The following is a 25,168-nucleotide window of genomic DNA, read 5'->3' as shown; positions in this document are numbered from 1 at the left end:
TGTGAAATAGGTGGTGGCCCCTGCATTTCCAGACAAAGATGCAGAAAAGTTAAGTAACAACGTCAAGGTACATTTTGAAAGTAGGTCTTTTATTTATTTATTTATATTCTGCATTAAAATTTTTAATACAGTTTTAAAGTTAATTTCCATCTACAGTTACTACAAAATATTGGCTATATTTCCCATGTTGTACAATACATCCTTGAGCCTATCTTACACCCAAAAGTTTGTACCTCCCATTTCCCCACCCCTATATTGCTCGCCCTTCCCTCTGCCCAGTGGTAACCACGCGTTGCTTCTCTATATCTGTGAGTCTGCTTCTTTTTGTATTCACTAGTTTGTTGTATTTTTAGGATTCCACATATAAGTGAGATCATAAGGTATCTGTCTTTCTGTGTCTGATTTATTTCACTGAGCATAATACCCTCGAACTCCATCCATGTTGCTGCAAATGTCAAAATTTCATTCTTTTTTTATGGTTGAGTGATATTCCATTGTATATATGTACCACATTTTATTTATCCATTAATCTGTTGATGGACACTTAGATTGCTTCCATATCTTGGCAACTGTAAATAGTGCTGCTGTGAACATTGAGGTGCATGTATCTTTTCCAATTAATTTTTTTTTTGGGGTGGAGGGGATATACCCAAGAGTGGAATTGTCGGGCCGTATCGTAGTTCAATTTGTAGTTTTTTGAGAAACCTCCATACTGCTTTCCACAGTGGCCACACCAATTTGAAAGTAGGTATTTCAGACTTGAATCCCCAACCACTTTTTTCCCCACTAAGACAGGTTAGCATACACACAAGCCAGATTTGGCCCTCTACCTGTTTTTGTACAGCTGCAAGCTAAGAAGAGTTTTATCTTTTTAAATGGTTGGGAAAAAATATCAAAAGAAGAATAGCATTTTGTGACACATGAAAATAATGAAAACTATATGAGATTCAAATGTCAGTGTCCATAAATAGATTTACTGGAACACAGGCCCACCCATTCATTTACTGTTGTCTCTGGCTGCAGAGTGGAGAAGTTAAACAAACTGTGGCCTGAAAAGTCTAAAATATTTACTATCAGGTCTTTTACAGAAAAAAAGGTTTGCCAGACCCTGTTGTCAGGGAATGGTTTTCAAAGGCTGTAGTTGCTTAGGAAAGTTTATTAAGAAGCAGCAAAAGGGCACTTCTCACTAGGCACTCTGATCTGAAGTGCCGGGTGTGAGGCCTCTGCATGAAGCATCCTGGTAACAAGTAAAACTAGACGAAGCACAAAGGAAAAGAAAAAAAAAAGCAAGCTGCAAACCCTCTGGAAAAAATGCTTCTGCACCTCTAGCTCTTGCCGGGGTTGGCGCCTTCAGTGGAGTCTCTTATTGCAGGGGGACCTTCAAGATGGCAGAGAAGTAAGACGTGCAGATCACCTTCCTCTCAAAAAGTATGTCAAAAATACATCTATATGTGGAAAAACTCCTACAGAACACCTACTGAACACTGGAAGAAGACCTCAGACTTCCCAAAAGGCAAGAAAATCCCCACGTACCTGGCCGTGTGGCAGACAGGGTCTTGGTGCTCTGGCCTGGTGTCAGTCCTGAGCCTCTGAGGTAGAAGAGCCGAGTTCAGGACATTGGTCCACCAAAGACGTCCTGGCCCCACGTAATATCAATTGGCGAGAGCTCTCCTGGAGATCTCCATCTCAGTGCTAAGACCCAGCTCCACTCACTGACCAGCAAGCTCCAGTGCACAATACCCTATGCCAAACAACTAGCAAGACAGGAACACAACCCCACCCATTAACAGGGAGGCTGCCTAGAATCATATTAAGTTCACAGACACCCCAAAACACTCTGCCAGACAAGGCCCTGCTAACCAGAAAGACAAAATCCAGCCCCACCCACCAGAACACAGGCACCAGTCCCCTCCACAAGGAAGCCTACACAACCCACTGAATCAACCTCACCCACCGGGGGCAGACACCTTAAATAACGGGAACTACAAGCCTGCGGCCTGCGAAAAGGAGACCCCAAACACAGTAAGTTATGCAAAATGAGAAGACAGAGAAACACACAGCAGATGAAGGAGCAAAGTAAAAATCTACCAGACCAAACAAATGAAGAGGAAATAGGCAGTCTACTTGAAAAAGAATTCAGAGTAATGATAGTAAAGATGATCCAAAATCTTGGAAACAGAATGAAGAAAATACAAGAAACGTTTAACAAGGACCTAGAAGAACTAAAGAGCAAACAGAGATAAACAACACAATAAATGAAACTAAAAATACACTAGAAGGAATCAATAGCAGTATAACTGAGGCAGAAAAATGGATAAGTGACCTGGAAGATAAAATAGTGGAACTAACTACCACAGAGCAGAAAAAAGAAAAAAGAATGAAAAGAATTGAAGACAGTCTCAGAGACCTCTGGGACAACATTAAATGCACCAACATTCAAATTATAGGAGTCCCAGAAGAAGAAGAGAAAAAGAAAGGGTCTGAGAAAATATTTGAAGAGATTATAGTGGAAAACTTCCCTAACATGGGAAAGGAAATAGTCAATCAAGTCCAGGAAGCACAGAGGGTCCCATACAGGTTTAATCCAAGGAGAAACATGCCAAGACACATATTAATCAAACTGTCAAAAATTAAATACAATGAACAAATATTAAAAGCAGCAAGGGAAAAACAACAAATAACATATAAGGGGATCCCCATACGGTTAACAACTGATCTTTCAGCAGAAACTCTTCAAGCCAGAAGGGAGTGGCAGGACATATTTAAAGTGATGAAAGGGAAAAACCTACAACCAAGATTACTGTACCTAGCAAGATCTCATTCAGATTCGACAGAGAAAACCTTTACAAACAAGCAAAAGTTAAGAGGATTCAGCACCACAAAACCAGCTTTACAGCAAATGCTAAAGGAACTTCTCTAGGCAGGAAACACAAGGGAAGGAAAAGACCTACAATAATAAACCCAAAACAATTAAGAAAATGGTAATAGGAACATACATATTGATAATTACCTTAAATGTAAATGGATTAAATGCTGCAACCAAAAGACATAGACTGGCTGAATAGATACAAAAACAAGACCCATCCATATGCTGTCTATAAGAGACCCACTTCATACCTAGGGACACATACAGACTGAAAGTGAGGGAATGTAAAAAGAAATTTCATGCAAATGGAAATCAAAGGAAAGCTGGAGTAGCAATTCTCATATCAGACAAAATAGACTTTAAAATAAAGACTATTACAAGAGACAAGGAAGAACACTACATAATGATCAAGGGATCAATCCAAGAAGCAGATATAACAATTGTAAATATTTATGCACCCAACATAGGAACACCTCAATACATAAGGCAAGTGCTAACAGCCATAAAAGGAGAAATCGATAGTAGCACAATAATAGTAGGTGATTTTAACATCCCACTTTCAGCAATGGACAGATCATCCAAAGTGAAAATAAATAAGGAAACACAAGCTTTAAATGATACATTAAATAAGATGGACTTAATTGATATTTATAAAACATTCCATCCAAAAACAACAGAATACACTTTCTTCTTAAGTGTTCATGGAACATTCTCCAGGACAGATCATATCTTGGGTCACAAATCAAGCCTGGGTAAACTTAAGAAAATTGAAACTGTATCAAGTATCTTTTCCGACCACAACACTATGAGACTAGATATCAATTACAGGAAAAAAATCTGTAAAAAATACAAGCACATGGAGGCTAAACAACACACTACTAAATAACCAAGAGATCACTGAAGAAATCAAAGAGGAAATCAAAACATACCTGGAAACAAATGACAATGAAAACACGATGACTCAAAACCTATGGGATGAAGGAAAAGCAGTTCTAAGAGGGAAGTTTATAGCAATACAGTCCTACCTCAAGAAACAAGAAACATCTCAAATAAACAACCTAACCTTACACCTAAAGCAATTAGAGAAACAAGAACAAAAAGACCCCAAAGTTAGCAGAAGGAAAGAAATCATAAAGATCAGATCAGAAATAAATGAAAAAGAAATGAAGGAAATAATAGCAAAGATCAACAGAACTAAAAGCTGGTTCTTTGAGAAGATAAACAAAATTGATAAACCATTAGCCAGACTCATCAAGAAAAAAAGGGAGAAGACTCAAATCAATAGAGTTTGAAATGAAAAAAGGGAAGTAACAACTGACACTGCAGAAATACAAAGGATCATGAGAGATTACTACAAGCAACTATATACCAATAAAATGGACAAACTGGAAGAAATGGACAAATTCTTAGAAAAGCACAACCTTCTGAGACTGAACCAAGAAGAAATAGACAATATAAATAGAGCAATCACAAGCACTGAAATTGAAACTGTGATTAAAAATCTTCCAACAGGGCTTCCCTGGTGGCGCAGTGGTTGAGAGTCCACCTGCCAATGCAGGGGACACGGGTTCGTGTCCCGGTCCGGAAAGATCCCACATGCCGCGGAGCAGCTGGGCCCGTGAGCCATGGCCGCTGAGCCTGCATGTCCAGAGCCTGTGCTCCACAACGGGAGAGGCCACAACCGTGAGAGGCCTGCATACTGCAAAAAAAAAAAAAAAAAAAAAAAAGTCTTCCAACAAACAAAAGCGAGAACCAGTTAGCTTCACAGGTGAATTCTATCAAACATTTAGAGAAGAGCTAACACCTATCCTTCCCAAACTCTTTCAAAATATAGTAAAGAGAGGAACACTCCCAAACTTATTCTATGAGGCCACCATCACCCTGATACCAACACCAGACAAAGATGTCACAAAAAAAGAAAGCTACAGGCCAATATCACTGATAACATAGATGCAAAAATCCTCAACAAAATACTAGCAAACAGAATCTATCACACATTAAAAGGATCATACACCATGATCAAGTGGGATTTATCCCAGGAATGCAAGGATTCTTCAGTATATGCAAATCAATCAATGTGATACACCATATTAACAAATTGAAGGATAAAAACCATATGATAATCTCAATAGATGCAGAAAAAGCCTTTGACAAAATTCAACACCATTTATGATAAAAACCCTCCAGAGTGTAGGCACAGAGGGAGCCTACCTCAAGATAATGAAGGCCATATACAACAAACCCACAGCAAGCATCATTCTTAATGGTGAAAAACTGAAACCATTTCCACCAAGATCAGGAACAAGACAAGGTTGCCCACTCTCACCACTATTATTCAGCATAGTTCTGGAAGTTTTTGCCATGGCACTCAGAGAAGAAAAAGAAATAAAAAGAATCCAAATCAGAAATGAAGAAGTAAAACTGTCACTGTTTGCAGATGACATGACACTATACCTAGAGAATCCTAAAAACGTTACTAGAAAATGATTAGAGCTAATCAATGAATTTGGTAAAGTAGCAGGAAACAAAGTTAATATACAGAACTCTCTTGCATTCCTATACACTAACGATGAAAAATCTGAAAGAGAAATTAAGGAAACACTCCCATTTACCACTGCAACAAAAAGAATAAAATACGTAGGATTATACCTACCTAAGGAGACAAAAAACCTGTATGCAGAAAACCATAAGACACTGATGAGAGAAATTAAAGACGTTACAAACAGATGGAGAGATATACCACGTTCTTGGACTGGAAGAATCAACACTGTGAAAATGATTATACTACCCAAAGCAATCTACAGATTCAATGCAATCCCTGTCAAACTACCAATGGCATTTTTCACAGAAGTAGAACAGAAAATTTCACAATTTGTATGGAACACAAAATACCCCAAATAGCCAAAGCAATCTTGAGAAAGAATAATGGAGCTGGAGGAATCAGGCTCCCTGACTTCAGACTATACTACAAAACTACAGTAATCAAGACAGTATGGTACCTGCACAAAAACAGAAATATAGATCAATGGAACAGGATAGAAAGCCCAGAGATAAACCCACACACATATGGTCACCTTATCTTTGATAAAGGAGGCAAGAATATACAGTGGAGAAAAGACAGACTCTTCAATAAGTGGTGCTGGGAACCTGGACAGCTACATGTAAAAGAATGAAAGTGGAACACTCCCTAACACCATACACAAAAATAAACTCAAAATGGATTAAAGACTTAAATGTAAGGCCAGACACCATCAAACTCTTAGAGGAAAACATAGGCAGAACACTCTATGATATAAATCACAGCAAGATCCTTGTTGACCCACCTCCTACAGAAATGGAAATAAAAACAAATATAAACAAATGGGACCTAATGAAACTTAAAAGCTTTTGCACAGCAAAAGAAACCATAAATAAGATGAAAAGGCAACCCTCAGAATGGGAGAAAATATTTGCAAACAAAGCAACTGACAAAGGATTAATCTCCAAAACATAAAAGTAGTTCATGCAGCTCAATATGAAAAAATCAAACAACCCAATCCAAAAAGGGCAGAAGACCTAAATAGACATTTCTCCAAAGAAGATATACAGATTGCCAACAAACACATGAAAGGATGCTCCACATCACTAATCATTAGAGAAATGCAAATCAAAACTACAATGAGGTATCACCTCATACCAGTCAGAATGGCCATCATCAAAAAATTTACAAACAATAAATGCTGGAGAGGGTGTGGAGAAAAGGAAGCCATCTTGCACTCTTGGTAGGAATGTAAATTGATAGAGCCACTATGGAGCCAGTATGGAGGTTCCTTAAAAAACTAAAAATAGAATGACCATATGACCCAACAATCCCAATACTGCACATATACCCTGAGAAAACCATAATTCAAAAAGAAACATGTACCACAATGTTCATTGCAGCACTATTTACAATAGCCAGGACATGGAAGCAACCTAAGTGCCCATAGACAGATGAATGGATAAAGAAGGTATGGCACATATATGCAATAGAATATTACTCAGCCATAAAAAGACACAAAATTGAGTTATTTGTAGTGAGGTGGATGGACCTAGAGTCTGTCATACAGAGTGAAGTAAGTCAAAAAGAGAAAAACAAATACCGTATGCTAACACATTTATATGGAATCTAAAAAAAAAGAAACAAAGGTTCTAATGAACCTAGGGGCAGGACAGGAATAAAGACGCAGATGTAGAGAATGGACTTGAGGACACGGGGAGGGGGAAGGATAAGCTGTGACAAAGTGAGAGAGTGGCATGGACATATATACACTACCAAACGTAAAATAGCTAGCTAGTGGGAAGCAGCTGCATAGCACAGTGAGATCAGCTCGGTGCTTTGTGACCACCTGGAGGGGTGGGATAGGGAGGGTGGGAGGGAGATGCAAGAGGGAGGGGATATGGGGATATATGTATATGTATAGCTGATTCACTTTGTTATACAGCAGCAACTAACACAACAATGTAAAGCAATTATACTCCAATAAAGATGTTAAAAAAAAAAGCAGAAAAAGAAATCATTTTGTCCCCTAAAATATCCTCCTAAATGCTCAGAAGGATAACAGAATTATGAAATAGATGTCAAATTAATATCTTATTATAATAAAAGTACTAATATTGGGTCACATGGATGATAAAATAACTTTTCCCTCTCCTCTATACATGTTTTCCCTTTTCTCATAGGTATTTACATGTTTAATTTTGCAGGGTGTCGCCGGGGATGAACTTAGCAGAGAGGAAAGATGGAGCCGTGGTCCTGGCTTTGCTCCTAAGTACATTAAACTAATCACTTTGATTTAAATTTCCTTATCTTCAAATTGGGGGCTGGACAAGATAATCCCAAAGGTCCCCTGCAGTCATAAAATGATAGGCCTCTGTGACTTAAAACATAATTTTAAAATGTTAAGTGATCACTGAGGTTTATAGCAGTTATGGCTTTGCATTTATGGTAGATCAGTGGCCATATTTATGATTTATTTGACTCCAAATCCTTAGTCAATATCTCAACTCCCAATTACGGCATTGTCCCTATAGGAAAATATGAGCAACTTTATGATGATTTGATTCTCAAGAAGATTTCCAGGGATGCATTGAGGGAAAAACTGTAGAAACTTTTATAGTTCTATAGTTTATTACCAATTTGAGATTTGAGGGTCTTTAGGAAAAGGCAAAAAGTGCACTGGTATGACTTTTAAATGGGCACTTACTATTTTTTCCGTTAAATAATATACCTCTAGTAATTGACAATGAAAATATTGAATCATTTTTTCCAGAGTGTTCCATCCATTGACCTATATGTGGATCCAGACATCGAAACAAATACTCATTGTGTTTCTTAGATGTACATATATCTTTCAGAGCTCTGGGCCTGTTCTGATTGGTGGATCAGCTCGAAAGGTTGAGAAGTAGAACTGTAATTCTATCAAGGGCAAGTTCACATTTTATTCTGTATTGCCACTGCGTGTTCCCTTCCTTCAGGCAGAGTTGCCATGATTATCTGTAAAGAGAAACTCCTGCAGGGAGTCTGCCCAGAGCTGGGGCTCCAGACCAGAACATGCAATGCCTATTTTCCCTGGGGAAACAGCTGAGCTGCAGGAATGGGTGGAAGTGTTCAGTAGCCCCTGCCCAATGCAATGTCAATGATTTCTACTTTGGGTTTCATGTCAACCCATTATAGAATTAAGTACCAGGTCATGTGCAACAAATTTCAATGGAAACAGAATAAAGATGCAGAAACCTGGTAATGAATTGAAAAGAAATGGAATATTCTGCATTCTTTCTTTCTGTAACTTCGTTTGCTTTGTTCCCCCCTGAGATCTAAGGATGTTTGTAGCTGGGTGAGCTACTTGAAGCCTCTCAGTACATTAGGTGATGACTGTACAGGATCGTGGTTAGAAGTTCTTTTTTTTTTTTTTTTTTTAATTTACTGGGGTAAAGTTGCCTCATGACGTTATGCTAGTTTCTGCTGTACAGCAAAGTGAATCAGCCATATGTATACACTTACCTCCTCCCTTCTGGATTTCCCTCCCATATAAGACACCACAGAGCATCAAGTAGAGTTCCCTGCTCTATACAGCAGGCTCTCACTAGTTTCTTTTCCATACATAGCAATGTATACATGTCAATCTCAATCTCCCAATTCATCCCACTGCCCTTCCCCCTCCTTGGTGCCCATACGTTTGTTCTGTACATCTGTGTCTCTATTTCTGCTTTGCAAATAGGTTCATCTGTACCATTTTTCTAGATTCCACATATATGTGTTAATATACGATATTTGTTTTTCTCTTTCTGACTTACTTCACTCTGTATGACAGTCTCTAGGTCCTTCCAATGTCTCTACAAATGACCCAGTTTCATTCCCTTTTATGGCTGAGTAATATTCCATTGTATATATGTACCACATCTTCTTTATCCATTCATCTGTTGAGAGACATTTAGGTTGCTTCCATGTCCTGACTATTGTAAATAGTGCTGCAATGAACATTGGCGTGCATGTGTCTTTTTGAATTATGGTTTTCTCAGGGTATATGCCCAGGAGTGGGATTGCTGGGTCGTATGGTAGTTCTTAATCAAGAAGTAGCCTGGAAACTCATACCAAGTTGTCCACATCAGTCCTGGGGGACCTTGTTTGCAAGCTAGAACTGGCCCCAGACCCATGCAGCTGGGGGATGGAGGAAAGACATCACGTTTCAGTTCAGTCAGTGGTTGCAGAATGCAGTTTAAGAAGAAGCGAGCTTGGGGCTTCCCTGGTGGCGCAGTGGTTGAGAGTCTGCCTGCCGATGCAGGGGTTGCGGGTTCATGCCCGGGTCCGGGAGGATCCCACATGCTGCGGAGCGGCTGGGCCCGTGAGCCATGGCCGCTGAGCCTGCACGTCCGGAGCCTGTGCTCCGCGACGGGAGGGGCCGCAACAGTAAGAGGCCCGCGTACCGCAAAAAAAAAAAAAAAAAAAAAAAAAAAACGAGCTCAAAGTCCTTATACTACACCGTCTTGTCCGGAGATGAAAACGCAGGTTAGAATGTTCACCTTCTCCTGTCTACCAACCACCTCTAAATACCTTGCCAATTCCCCCCTCAAAACAAAACAAACAACGTTAGCTGCTGCATTGACCCCCAAGCTTTGAGAGAACAGACATTAGGTAGGCCTGCCCCCTGTAAAGCCAGCTGAACAGAATCAGTCAAAGTTTATGGTGCAAATAATTTTAGGCTGTATTAGACTGTATTTAGACTATAGTAATGAAAACATTAACATATAAGTCACTGGTCCAATAAATCAACATCCCAAATCCCCAAAGGAGTCTTTTTGTTAACATTTCAAGTACAACCTTTTTTTGTTTTTGTTTTTACAGTTATATGCCTGGGATAGACCAAATTTTAAGCAATATACCTGGTCAAGACTAGGGGAACCTCAAAAACGGTACATACCATGTTTTAAAAAAGGGAAGGAGGGAAGGTATGGCTGAGGGACAGAAGACGTTATCTGGAAAAATCTTCCTACTTGTTATGGTTGGTCAATCAAAATGGTACACATACAGCCAGAGGTCCCCAGGTCAGCTGCATTGCTACCAACCCAAACTTTCCTCTTGACAGTAATTCATCCCCACTCTCTGAACACCTATTGTCTACTGGATTCAATCCCCCACTCACCTGAAACTGCTTTCCAAAGGCACCAATAGGTCCCACTTTTTCACTGAGGATCAAAGCTGACTTACTATGACCTATAATGTCATCGTGTCTAAACTCTTAGTGCTCAAAATGAGACCTTCAGGTAAACATCATCTCATCACCTGGGGCTTCTTAGAAAGGCAGGACCTCTGGTTCTACCCCAGGCCCCTGAAGCAGATTGTACCTTGTACAGAGGTCCCCAGGTAACTGAGATGCACACTAATGTTTGAGAGGCACCATAGCTCCTGCCTTCCTCACCTCCTCCCCAGCATCCGTGCCTGGCACATATTAGATGCTCATTAAATTCTGATTCAGGAAATCAAATTGCCAAATCTGATAGCTGCTTTTTAATGCTCACGTCATTTAACCTCTCCTTATATCTGAACAGTGACCACTTCATTCTTTAACAACCCTTCCTTTCTTTTTTGGGGGTGTGTGGTGTCTGGTTTATTCAAACAGTCAGGATTCCTACCAAGGAACAGAAACTGACTAGCTGGGAGCTGTGGGGCTGAACAGGGCAGGGATGTCCAATGTTTCTTTTCTTGGTTTTCTTTCTACTACTCCAACTTCACCTTCTCCGTCTCACTTGCTGTATCATCATTAGTCAATCACTTAAGTGTCATCGTAGCCCAGGGTTGGATCACATTGTCTTATTCAGGTCTATCTGCTTTTCCTTTTGGATCCATCTTTTCCCCTAATTTTCACTAATAGGTATTTAGGATTCCAAAGTATTTAGAATTTATCTCCAGCTCAAACCTGTCTGGCTTCCTTATCTCAACTCCATCTTTACGTATCTAGTATCTTCGGAATATTTCCAACTCATTACCACACAGACTTCAAACTTGATATATCAAAATGATACATATTCACCCTGCCTTGCCTCCTACAATTCTGCTCATCTTTACCATCTCATGCTCTTCAATCCTGTACTTTACATGAGGTTGATGCCACCATCTCATCACCAACGTGAGGAAGTGGAAATTAGGCTAGACTCTGAGGCACTCCCTACAAAGCAAACCAATCGCCAAGTCCTAATTCCTACATCTAGGTTTATTAGATTCATCCCATGGGATTTTTGACATTAATCTGAGATAGAGAGCCGTCCCCTCGCCAGGGCCTGAAGTCACAAGTGGTAAACTTGCTTTTCTTCCCACCTGAGGTCGTGTGTTCTACCATGTGGTTGGAGAAACCCAGGTCTCAGCCAGACACTCTAGCCAAAGCACAGAGAAATCTAGAGATAAGAGATGCTCTGAATGTCATCTGCATCCTTTCTTCCTGGAGCTTGCTCTTATATTATCTTCCTAATGATTTACCCTTTTTGATTCAAGCCATTGGATTTCTGTGACCTACAAGTAAAAAGAGACCCATGAACTTCAGATATCTGAGAGGCCACAGCAGGAGCCACCATGTTCAAGGCCTGTGATTACAGACCAGCTTGCTTGGGGGAGCTGGTGCATAACAGATCAGGTGCATGTAAACCCACCCTCAGAAGGTGTCAGGGACATCATAAAATTTTGCCAGATAGTCCCAGCAGAAAGAAGATGGTCCCTTAAAAAAAAGATGATCCAATAAACCTTTAACTCCCCAAGGACTAAAACTGTATGAACTGTTGAAGATAACAGTTGTTTTGGGGGCCTTCAAAAATATTATTTAGAGAGGAGAACATAATATTGGGGATTCCTTTGGGTGCAAGTGTTTTAGGTCCAATGTGTTTCTATTTTTCACCTCTGTACAGTGTGTTCTCTTAAAATCAATATGGCTCCATGATAAGGCTCAGTTTTCCCTCTTTTCCTCTTAGTAGGCTATGTGTAGTGCTCAGAGACAGCCTTGTCCAGTAGAAAATATGCACTTGTTAGTAGATGAATAAATGAATGAATGAATTTTCACATGTGAGTTGATGCTGTTTTGACCATTCCTCTGCATATAGAGATAAGTTGGGAGAGCATTAAAACTGAGGGCTGAGAAGCAGTGTCTGGGACCAGGAGGTGGGTTTGGTTGAACCCTGTGAAGATGTCAGTGGTGGGCTGACATGATTATTCCCCTATTAAGAGGAATGGGTGTGGCGTGGGGACCCCTCCACTCCTGGCAGGGGTGGAAACAGATCCCAGGGATTCAGGTTTTATTAGATCTATGCATCAAGTCTTTGAATGAGCAACGGTAGATCTATACTAGGTGAAAGTTGGTGAGGGAGGAACAGAGGGTGTGGGGAAGAGGCCGAGCTCCAGAGAATGTGGTCTTTAAGAGTTTACTCTAAGTGGGTCTCTGCCCAACCTAATTTCAATCAAGCTTGAGCTGAGGATGTTCCTTCTAGTCTCTGTGACCTTTATGCCACTCAAGCTCGCCAGCTCCTATTTGAGTAGAATACATCCAGCTTCATCTCCTTACACTGTCTCTTCTCATGGCACTCCATCTATCTACCTGTCATTTGTCTATCTATCTATCTATCTATCTATCTATCTATCTTACTCATTTAAGACATGTTTATTGAGATCCTACCATGGATTTACTCTAAGTATCATTAAAAAGGGGGGGAAAGAAATCAAGTTGAGTGTCTGTGTGCCAGGCAGGGAATAAGTAGTATCTTACTGAATTTTCTAAATCATTTTATAAACTAAGTCCTATGATTCGACTTTACCTCTAGGAAACTGCAGCTCAGAGGGGTTGAGTAGTTTGCCCAGAAACTTACGGCCGAGAAAGGGCAGAGCTAATATTGACTTTGATTCTTTAATCCTAGGCTTTGTCACCAACACCAAACTGAATTTTAAATGTAAGAGAGCTCCATATTGACTCGATTGCAAGTGGATGGACTAAGTCTTTTCCTTCCATTACTTCTGTAATTGGGATCTTGTGGAAATGAGATAAGAATGGGAAAGCCCAGTCCACCAGAAACCAGGAGACACTTTTGTGAAGACTCTTGGAAAGCATGCTGGAGCTGTCGGTTAGGATTCTGGGACATGAATCATTTCCCTTAGGAAACATTGGTGTCTGTGCCCATTCCTGCTCCAGAGCATGGTATAATAGACAATACAAAATAAAGAGTTAGTCTCTAAAAACCCTAAAACCTGTTCTTAACAGAACCTTTATTGTGAAAGATACCTTGTCCAAGCTGAGCACCTTCCCTTCTGTTTTGAGAAACACGCAGGAATTTAAATACTGCCCAGAGCTCTCTTATTTGTGCAAGCTTGAATAGATTCTTCATGGCCTGGCTTCTTCTCTGGGAGACTTTAACCTTGTTGACTATCTCCCTAGCTCCTTTCCAATCAACACTGTGATTATTTTTTAAATAATCACATTTTTTAAAAGAAAGGTGTTTTATTCCGGCTTTCTGATGCAGCCTTCTGATAAGACCAGAATCTGGATAATCCAGGCTAACTAACCACGTTTTGCCTTAATTGCCTGGCCCATATAAAGATAATTTACTCAATTCTCCACTTCATTTTGCATGTGCAGAGGAAATCTGACTGCAGAAGCTCAAGCACTGTTAATTCAAGTTAACAAGCAACTAAGACTGCGGTGCATTTGGTATTTCAAGCTCAACCTTGATTTTACTTTACTGCCTTCATACAAATGTGCTCATGGCATGCCTCTCTTTGAAATGTGCTCCACAGATAGATACCACATGTAACCTTGTATATTTCTGTTCTAAAACATATCTAATATTGGTGGAGCTTAAGAAGTGGGCAGAAAGAATATTTTTTATTCGGTATGTCAAATGGTAAATAAGTGGAGCATATGTTTCTCGCCATGGTGTCTTGGGAACTGAAGCAACATGTAGAATCAACACTTTCAAATGTGATGTGAAACTTGAAGGAAAGAAAAATAAATGCAGCGTGCGGTTCTTAATTCACGCAGGAGTAAAATTATGAGCTAAGCCTATACGGACACTTCATTATAATAATATGCCTTTAAAACCAGGATCTTGAAACCCTTTTTGACATCACCTAAGGCTGCAGGATTAATTTCCTGGGTCAAGTGGAATATAAGCAAAGCCAACACTGACCTTCTGTCCTGGAATCCGGCAGGCTCTGCCTACCTCCCAGCCTCTGGCCATGCTCCTTCCTTGGCTTCCCTCTGTCTGGACCACACTGCCAGAGTCAGCACTGCTCTGCATCCTTGGGTCTCAGCCTCAGTCACCTCCTCAGGGAAGCCCCCCACGACTCCTCCATTTATGGCAGCCCCCCCCAACCCTGAAATCTGTCACATACGGCCCTGTTCTTGTCCTCCATGGTCCCCTCTAGAGTCTAAGCCCTGTGAGGGCAAGGAATGTGACCACTGGCTCACCGCCATAGGCCCAGTGAACTTGTGCAGCCTGTCTCATAGCACATACTCCCTGCACGTTTGTTGAATGAATACATGATTGAACGGAGAATCAACCAGAGTCCCTTGGGTGTGAGCAACCCAAACTAGGAAGGAAACCTCACCTCTTCACTGAGCCTTGCCTACACAGTGATCCTGCAGGCCAGGCCTGTTGATGGGTTTGTATAAAGAAAAACCTAGAGTAGCCAAGGGTCAGGTGCTTTGGATCTTTGTTGCTTTTGAAGGACGTAGTGGTAAATGATTTCTAAACGATTGTGAGCATGGCAGAGTAACAAGTTATCTGGAATTGGCAGGTTGTTTCTTTGGGGGAGAAATTTTTCTCCCAAGAGCTCTTTGCGAGTAATAGACTCTTGAAATAGTTTTGTGACTTTGAATATTTTGGAAAACAAAACCAAAAACCAAAAAAACTATTCAAAACAAGTCACACTTTTATAGGGGAAGTAGAAAAGAGACTGGAAACCCTACCTCTCAGGTGTCTTCCTTACTGAGTGTGAAAAAGCTGTGACTGGTAACATGGAGCTCAGTTGGCATAAAAAGGAGAAAGAAGAAATCTACTTTTCTTGACATCTCTTAATCCATACAGCAGGCCCATCCCTTTCTAATCTGCCATCTCATTTCCTTCTCACAAAAACTCTGGGAGATGGATATCATTATTTCCAATGTACAGATGGGCAAACTGAGTGAATTGACCTGGCAAAGTTACAAAGCTAGTGATGGTGGAGAAAGGATTTAAATCCAGGTCTGTTCTGTCTTGGATGCTTCTGACTAATATGAAAGCCCCAAAGAAGTGAGACTGTTAGTTATTATCATAAAAAGCTGAACGATATGTTCCAGGTTATGGATAGGTAGAGAAAGAGATGGAGATAGATAGAGACAAAGAGCTAGAGACAGAGAGATAGAGATGGGGAGAAAGAGAGAGAGAGAGGGTCCTATCTTCCACCTGCTATATGTAACTGTGTTTCTCTACTCAGCCACAACGGACCCTGGAAGAGCCATGAAAGGAGTGTTGCAATAACAAAGGTATAAAAGTAATCACTGGCTCGGAGCTCTCAACTGTTGGGATAATGGGACACAGAGCTCCTACATCCTTCCTGTCCCCCACTAGGTTCTCTGGTTGAGGAATGTTCTCCCATGGCCAACATGAGCTCTGCTGGAACAGCTCTGCTGCTGCTGGCTGGCCTTGCTACTACTTGGGGGTTGAGACCCCATTTTTCTTCCTGTCACCATTCATGTTAACCCCTCACTCTGGTCTCAGAGCTCCTCCTCTGAATCCCACAGTTATTGAGGTGGGGGAGGTCCCTCTTCCCATGAGTACGATGGTTCCCAAGCAAATGACCACTGCTTCTTGTCTTTTCTTGAAATATCCCAATTCTTCATTACATTCCCAGGTTCATGGCCTTAGTTTTCTCAGTTTCTTATGTAGCAAATACAGGAAGTCTCATTCACCAAAACTCCTCATAGGAATTCCTCATACTCGTTTGGAAAAGAAATACACTGATGAGTTGCTGGGTGAATGTGTGGAGGTTTAAGGGAGTAAGACTCAAAAGATAAGATGAGCTCATGAGCTCCTATGGATGTCCTAAACCACTTTCTAGGGAAGATGGGTCCTGGAATCTCTCAGAACACCCAATTTAGAGGCACAGAAGCAGATTGCTCTAAGAGAAGGGAAATCAGTGGGACTGGGTACCGAATAGGAGAAGATAAAATAATGTAGTAGGGGCACAGCCAGAGACAAATGAAGGACAGAAAGTTTAGAGGGAAATGTTGTAGATATCTGGTGTGATGTGTTTGATGTTACCTCCTCTCCTTTATAGCCTGTTTATAAAAACACTTGGTAAAACCTACAGTATGTGTCAGTGGATTATTTAGGGCAAAACCAAGCAAACTCAAAATGTTTTCAGGAAGGAGACAGATGATGCAAACATGTGTAGCTGCAAGTAGGCTGTGGCGAAATGAAGAGTCCAGGGCAAAATGTACTCGTGCACATGAAATAATAGACATCGGCAGACAGCATGTGTCCCATGCGCCACTGCTTGTTACCTTAGCTTTACGGAAACTCAAAGAAGTACCGAGCATTGCTGCCAGGTGGCTGGGAGCTGATGACGAAGGCAGTGGGGCAGATCCTGGGCAAAGAGACACGGAAGAGGCAAGAGAAACCAGCATGTCATGTGAATAAGCTCCTGGGAAAGGAGGGTGAGACCTCAAGAAACAGATGCTGGCCACTGAACTGCTTTGTTTGAGACACAGAGAGAAAAACTAGTTTTACTTTTGAAAGAGAGGGATGGAGAAAAATCACCCTTGAGCTACCCAAATCACCACTAAAATCTACCAAGCTCCCTCCATGCCTGCTGTAGGTGGGTTTCCTGTGGATTGGGCAAGGGGCAGTGTCATGCAGCAACCACAGGGGGTCTGAACTCTGCTGCAATCCAAAGGGAGGGTTTTAGGTCTTCCCAACTTGTGGGATTGGCTGAGGTCCAAGCCAATTATAGCTACATCTCCAAGGTGAAGAGGGACACAGCCCACATCTGGGTTACATTTAGAATCCCAATGTTGTAGGAAGATGCAGGAATAAGTTATGCGGGTGCTGAGTGAGAGACCCTTGGAGGGCACCTGTGCGATGCACTTTACAGCATTCTCCCTCTTGGCAAGCGGCCAGTCAGCGTGGGGAAGCTTGGGCTGTCCACTCTGGGCCAACTCAGAGAGGGTTTCTTTCCCTGGGGCGCTTGCAAGACGTGTGTGTGTGTGTGTGTGTGTGTGTGTGTGTGTGGCTGGGGGTGTCTGCCTGGGTCCCCCAGTACTGTCCCTACATGCACACTGGTGGGTGCAGTGCATGCAGAAACACCATGTCCCGGAAATGAGAGGGGTGCAACAGGAAACCTAAAGGGGCTGAGGTGCCCTCAGGACGTCAGATCAGCTCAGTCTAGGAATCAGTTTTCTTGGCCCTGGGGGTGAATGGAAGAGAGCACTTTAGGAAACTAGGAGTCAGAGGAGAGAGGGGGAGGGAGAGAGAACGTCGAGTAGAGCGACACTGGGGTCTGGAACGCGGGCTCCTGCTGTACCTCCCTTGCACCCCTCCAAGGGCCGAATTCCCCTTCTCCTTGTACTCACATCCATGAGATAGCTCCGAAGTCAGGGCTTCCTGGCTGGGAGGGAGGTCTGCCTTTTCCAGCTGCTCCCACTCGTGGCGGGGGATACGTCAGCTGGGGGGAGCATGGTTGGATGGAAGAAACGTTATTGTCTTTGGAGTCTAGTTCTCTAATGCAGCCCGGATGGTATTTCTATTCCCATCATTTCTCAAAGTGGTGAGACTCCTTAACTGGCACCTACAAACTTCCAAAAGACATACAGACAGACAGATGTTAAAGGTCCTAGTTTCAGCATTAAGCTATGTTCTCTACTGAATTCGGAAACATTTGGAAATTGGCTGGGCTGGTTATGTCGTCTGTAAGGAGTCTATTTGCATGCCAGACTGAGAAGCCTCCTGGAAAATAACTCACCGTAAGTGTAGACAGTATGTGGCAGGTAGGCTTGGTCCAATAGTAAACCATCACTGGTGAATGGGTGGGTGGATGGGGAGGCGGATGGATGGATGAATGGACGGATGAATGGACAGACGGACAGACGGACGGGTGAGTGAGTGGGTGGGTGGCTGGCTGGCTGGGTGGATGCACAGGGGGATATGGATGTGAAGGTTTGCATTTTCATTATGAACATTTATTATCTTGAGTTTGTGGATGAGAAAGGTATGAATCCTTGAGCTATTTTCAGAAAAAGAGATTGGTGGGATATTCATACGTGAGGACAAAATATTAAGAAACTCGTGATCACGTATAACTTCAAAGAACGAGAAAATCCTTCTCCCCACACAGATGTGGGCTGTACTGACTTCAGAGTGCTGAGCATGCCCCGGAACATGGTGGACTGAATGTATCACCTCCCAGTAGGCAGCCCTACGTTGGGCATGTACAGGAGGGGAGCAGTGGAAAATGGGACAGTCTTGCATGTACAGGAAGGGAGGAAGAATATGGTGGCTATCGTGTTGGGCTTTATAAAGGACTTATGCTAATTGTTCACACGGCGTGCAACTATCCCCCTTGCCTGGCCAAGAGGAATATTGCATTCCCTTGGCCAAGGTGATTATTCCCTGGGAATACAAACAGTAAGACGGACTGTGTAAAATGCAGCTGCCTCTGGCCACCATCCTTGGTTGCCTAAAAAACATTTGCATGAAGTGTGAATAAAGCCTAACTGAAAGACGGAAACAGGACTTGGCTGACATTGCTTGAGCCCCTGGATCCTACCTTGCCTGAAACCTACCTAGACACTTCTGGACTTTTCAGTCAACAAAACACCCGTTCCCCACTTTACATTTAACTGAAGCCAATATGAGTTGGAATTTTGTCACTTGCAGCTGGGAGCTTATCAATACACATGAAATGGTACTTGGAATTCCCCAATAATTAAGAGGGGGCTTATGTGAAGAGAGATGGAAGAGCTGTAATAGTAAGTGAGGGCAAGAAGAGTCATTGGGATAAGCACACGTGACAGGGCAAAACAATACAGAGGAGCATGCCAAGTTTGTTCTCAGGTTCATCCTTTGTCCTCTCAGTTGCAGATCCTTCATCCTCTTCTGTCACTTTCAGTATTTTTATGGGTTGAATTGTGTCCCCCCAAAAAGATATGTTAAAGTTCTAACTCCTGTACTCTCTCAGAAAGTGATCTGATTTGGAAACAGGGTTGTGGAGATGCACTTAGTTAAGATGAGGTCATGCTGGAGTAGGGTGGGCTTTTAATCTGACTGGTGTCCTTAGGAAGAGGAGAGAGAGAGAAACAAAGGGAGGACGCCATATGCCTATAGCGTCAGAGGTTGGAGTGAAGCAGTAGCAAGCCAAGAAACACCAGGGACTGACAGACATCACCAGAAGCTAGGAAGATGCAAGGAAAGACCTTCTCCTAGAGGTTTCAGAGGGAGCATGGCCTTGCTGAGACCTGGACTTCTAGCCTCAAGAACTGTGAGACAGTGGATATCTGTTGCTTTAAGCCACCCAGTTTGTGGTCCTTTGTTATAAGCAGCCCTAGGAGACTCATACTAAGATCTTCAAGTCTCCTACTTCATCCAATTTGTTGCCAAAAGACATACAAACAAAAACTGTCTTATAAGCTTGATCATTTTGAAGACATATATATATATATATATATATATATATATATATATATATATATATGTTAAAATGTCCTAGGACATTTGCGTTTGAAAAGAGAACTGATGAAAGCTGTCAGTAAGTGACTCTATAATGGTGGAATTTTAGACATGGACGAAGGCCTGTAAACCTGTACGTGCCTGTTTTATCATTGCAAGGAGGTTACACTATTGAGTGTCAGGGTGACTTTGGGGTTTTTAGAGCTGTCTCAGGAGCCATTGAAGAAAACAAGGCTAGGGGGCTGGGCCCTGAGACCCCACCCAACTGCAACCAGAGTAGCTTTCTTTTGTATTTTGGGATTCCACACAAGATTTCCTTTGGAAAAATAATTTTTGTGTTAATATAGATTGAAAGTCGTTGCATTATGGCAGTATTTAACTCACACGAGGGCTAACCAAGTTTTTTATTTCCGCTACTATTTCTGCCAGATGTTCCCACTCACATATATGTTTACCACTAAAGCAGAAAACTGTTCATTTCTGTCAAGAATCTAAGGTGAGGACACAGGGACACACAGGAGACACCAGCTTTTTTTCTCCTCTTGTTTTTAGCTATTCTGATGGGCATAAGGGGGAAAGATGAACTGCTTTTTCTTTGTTCTTGTCTTTTTAAAACTGAGAATCAAGATCTTCATGATCCAAAATGTGCAAAAGACTTTTAAGTAAAAGTCAAAATGTCTAGTTTATTCCAGTTGTTGATTTATTGGCTGTCTGTCTCCTTTTTATTTATTTTTTTGCCACTGGGTGAACAGAGGAGGCCATCAGGATGTATTATTTGCATTCATGTGATTGAGGCATAAGCAGTACTTGAATACAAAAAAATACTGTGACTGATGCTGGAGTATATACGGGAAGTATAATAATAATTCTTACACATTTGTGTCCCTTTCTACTTTCACACGCATTATCTCATTGGAAACCCTTACAAATCCTGGGAGGTATGCGGCCTGGTTTTCCTATCACCATCCCACAGATGGGCTCAGACAATCCTCCTGGGCCTAAGGCCAGTTAGTGAGGGGAAGCTGGGACCACCACCCATGTATCCTGAGACCCCTGCTCTGTATGATGAGTCAGTGGTGAGTTTGTTTTTTTTTTTTTTCCAAGCATGGTGAGGTAGAGAGAGAAATCGTAAAATGAATGGCTAAAAAGGACCTTCAGCCCTCCTTTATCTTCACTGCTTCTACCATAAAAGCTTAAGGCAGGGTCTGCTTTTGTGGAGTCTTTGAGATAAGCAACAAGTCCCAGGAAACAAATAGTGAATACCACCATCAGTTCCCTTCAAAATTCTCCAGTTAAGCATTTGAATCTCAAAATGCTCTTCAGATCCTATAGCTAATCGTTCATCCACCTACGCTGTTCCTTCAGTTAAGACGCTCCTCGAGTCAACACAAGTGCACCCTGAGCTCCGAGGCGCTGCTGGCGGCCGGTGGGTGGGTGGGTGGAATCTCAGTTACCCCACGAAGAACGGATTTGGGGATGCCACAGGGGTTTTCTTTCCATTCTTTTTTTTCCCCCTTTGTTTCCCCCCATGGGGACTCTCTTTTTTGGGTTACAGGTCCAGGTTGAGTACACTGAAAGGGAACAGATGGATGCAGGCTGGCCGGTTGAGAACAGAGGGAAAATAATTTTTTTCTGGTATGGGCCGCTGAAAATCAATCAGGGACAGAGACACTTTGTAGCTCAGGGAAAAGCACCACGTTGGAGTCCAGGCTCCAAGCCCGGGGTCTTTGTTTTTGTGTCCTTTATAAAGTAGCCCATGGGGACAGCAGGCTGTGTAGTGGGAGCTCCCACTTCCCAGATTTGGCCCCAAAGGGCAGATGAGTCCGGTGGAGAGAAAAACCCTGAACTTTCAAAAGCATCCTCCGGAGAAAAGGGGAGTTTCAGGGTTGGCCTGGGGAAATGTACAAGGAGTGGGCGAGCCAAGGAGCGGGGGTTGTGATCAGAGAGGCCTTAAAAGAAGAAAAAGGTAGCCCAAACTGGGAGCGGGGAGAAAAGGGAGCGGGAGAGGCGGACTGGGAGGCGAGGGGATCTGGGAGACGCCGCCGGGGCGCGCTGGGCGCGGGCCGGCGGGGGCGTCCCGGCAGTGTGGCGAGCGCGGGCGGGGACGGCGGCGGTGACCTCACGCCCGGGCCCCCTTCCCCTCGCCGGGTGGGTGGGGCCTCGGCGCGCCGAGCGGGCGCGGGGTCAAGGAGGGGGAAGAGGAGGAGCAGGCTTGAATGTGTCCGTGTGAGGATCGGGGAGGGGCGGAGGAGGCGGAGGGCGGGGAGGGAGCGCGCGCGTGGCTCGGGGCGCCCGGGCTCCCCCCCCGCCAGCCCCCGACCCCGGCCCGCGCCGCCTCTTCGCCACCGCCCGCGTCGCCGCTGGGACCCGCTGCGGGCGCGGGGACGCGGCGGGCGGGGAAGCGCGGGCACCCGGCGCGGCCTGCAGGGAGCGAGAAAGCAAAAGTAAGGCGAGCCGCACTCCTCCAAGTTTTCCCAACTTCGCCCCCTGCGGCGGCAGGCGTCCTGCTGCTCGGCGCGTCCCCACCGCGCCGCCGGAGAGGGGCCGAAAGAAAAGGGACGGGGCGGGGGCGGGGGCGGGGGCGGGGGAAGAGGGAGCACGAGCGAGAGCCGAGAGTCCGGCAACATCTGTTAAAACTTGGGGGAGGAGGAGCGCGGGGAGGAGGAGGAGGAAGAGGAGGGAAGGAGGGAGCGCGAGGGAGGGAAACGCAGAGCCGAAGAACAACTTTTCCACCCGTGAGTAGCGCAGGCTGCGCGGGTCCGGGCGGGGGGCGCCTCCAAGCCCGCGCGGGTTTCCAGGCCGGGATGGGACCTTCTTCCAGAAAGTCGATTGGATGCCAGGAGGGGAGTGCGGTGGGGGCTTTCTTTCTTTCTCTTTCTCCTCCCTCCCGCGGGTGAACCAAATCAGAACTGTCACTCAGGGCCTGTGAGTCAGAAGGGATCGGATTACACGATCCCTGAAACCGATGCCGGAGCCGCACGAGCGGGCGGGAGCGGGCAGGGGCAGCGCCACCGCCACCGCCACCGCCGCCGGCGCGCTCGCACCCTCGCCCTCGCGCCCCCTCGCCGCCCCGACCCGCCCTCCCCGCGCGCCCGGCGGCCGCCTGCGCCGCACCATGCCCGCCGCCGGCGCCCCCCGCGCCCTGCCCGGACGCTCGCCGTAGCCCGAGCCGCCCGCGGCCGCGCGGAGCCCGGAGCTGCCCGCCCGCGCCCCGGACGCGGGTCTATGGGAAGTTCGGGGACTTGACAGCCGCCGCCGCCGCAGGTACGTCCCGCCCGAAGTTCTTTGTTTCGCGGGGCTCCGCACCCGGGAGCCCGCTCCGGCGGCCGCGCCCGCGCCTCCGGGTCGACGGGGGGGGGGTCCCCGACGGGGGGCGCGGGAGGAACTGAATATGGCTGTCCAGAGGCGCCCAGATTTCGGGAGCAGCGGGTAAGGCGTCGGAGCGAGTGTTCCCTTCGCCCCCTCCTGCTCGCCTTCCCAGCGTCTGAGTCGGCGGCCATCCGGAGACGGACTGGAGAATTTCACCTCCCGAAGTTGGGGCAGGGCGGGGTGGGGGCAGAAGTTTGCAGCAGCCGCGGCGACGGCGCCCCAAGCCCCCACTCCCCACCCCGAGGGCTTAAAGGAACTCCGCTAGCCCCCGGGGCCCCGGCGCCCGCCTTCGCACTGTTGCATCCCCCCCGGGGGGCCGGGCGCGGAAGGCGGCGGGCGGCGAGGTGGGTGCGCGCGGGGAGCGCCGCGGCGGGGGGCTTCCTCCAGCCTGCGCTTCCCATCCGAGGGAGGCGCGCCTCCGTCCTGAGAGAGGAAAAGTGAAAGCTGTACCATCTGTGGATGATTTGGTATTCTTTCATTTCTTTTCTTTTCCAGGGACAGCATTAAAAAAAAAAAAAAGAAAACAAAAGAAAGAAAAGCACTAGAAGCTGCAGGGAGTGAGCGGTGGAAGTTGGGCGGGGGGTAACCGTGGCCCCTGCAATAATCATTTAAGAGGCCGCATTTTCACCGAGCAGAGTTGGGTATGAATCACTCTGCAGGGGACAGTTACTTTTTGCAGTTGCAGAGGGCACAGGGCCGGGAGGAGGTGGAGAGGGAATAAATATTTACCCAAACTTGGAGAGTTTGTGAAGCGACTTCTAAGCAGATTGCCAGATGCCGAAGCTCCACCGCACACCCAGGCCTTTTATCCTCCCCTGAACTTTGTGCTCACGTCCCTGATTACACCTCCTTTGGGAGATGCCATCCCGAGAGCAGCTGGACCCACGCTTCCCTTGCTGACCCCGTGTAGACAGAGTATGAAGGAGGCATCCTCCCCGCAACTCCTCCCGCCCGCCCCCAGGGTCTCATCTCCGGGGTGTGCAGTCCCGAACAGACTCCGGCCTTGGGTACAGCGCTCGTGGCCCTCTGCCAGTTTATATGTACATATATTTATGTAAAACATTTTCTCCCAGCTCTCTGCCAGCTGTTCCACATTTTCCAGCTGCCATTTCAGTTTGAAATGATGGACTGTCCGCATCTCCAAGTAAAAGAGCCCTTTAGTCGGAGGTATGGAGGGTCGGCCGCTGTGCAGAGATGTGCGCAGTGCCATTTGTCGGACTGGTTCTAGAAAACACCTTCTGCTCTCCTTTATCTTTCTTCCTTCTTCTCCCCAGTTCGTCTCTGCAGAGCCCTTTGCTGGAAATTCGCGGTAATTAGGCTTTTCCCTCCCAATGTGATTTTGGACGGAATTGGGATGTTTTTGAGATCCCTGAAATAAGTGTCTGTTGGAAATCAATTAACTTTTAAAAAGCGTTCCAGCTTGAGTGCCTTGGGCATGGCCGGTGTGGCCCTCTGCCATGGTCCTTTCTGTCTGTTTAAGGAAGGAACTATTCATGGTCCCCACGTTACACTTTCTGTGTTGTTTGAAGTCTTAGCATATTATAGACGGAAATCTTCAAGAATTGGCCTAAAGTATTAATTTTGAGTATTTATGTAATTGCTCTGTAATTTGAATAGGTGCCTTATTGATTGATTCCTGTAATTATTTCATTTAGGTTTTAAATTAAAAATTAATAATGGTCTGACAGTTTCTTAATTACATGTGTCAAGATTATTTTGAAGGAGGAAAATGCTATG

The 25,168-nt window shown here is 44.6% G+C and overlaps 1 protein-coding gene across 3 annotated transcripts in view; it reads left to right on the top strand.

Annotated features, from left to right (window-relative positions):
* Window positions 1–22,398: 22,398 nt before the first annotated feature.
* The window catches only part of GLI3 (GLI family zinc finger 3), a 290,010-nt gene continuing 287,240 nt past the window's right edge, over window positions 22,399–25,168 (top strand). Inside the window, exon 1 of one of the 3 annotated variants that reach the window (XM_081244801.1) lies at window positions 22,399–22,506. The gene's annotated coding sequence lies outside the window, so the exon portion shown is untranslated. Of the gene's footprint in view, window positions 22,507–22,774; window positions 22,798–23,230; window positions 23,327–25,168 lie in introns of those variants that run through there. The other 2 variants (XM_081244803.1, XM_081244800.1) reach the window with 2 other exon arrangements.

Source organism: Mesoplodon bidens, assembly GCF_964165515.1.
Source record: "Mesoplodon bidens genome assembly, chromosome: 9".
NCBI classification, from domain to species: Eukaryota; Metazoa; Chordata; class Mammalia; order Artiodactyla; family Ziphiidae; genus Mesoplodon; species Mesoplodon bidens.
The sequence above is the reverse complement of the archived record's forward strand: the minus strand, read 5'-3'. Positions and strand labels throughout refer to the sequence as shown.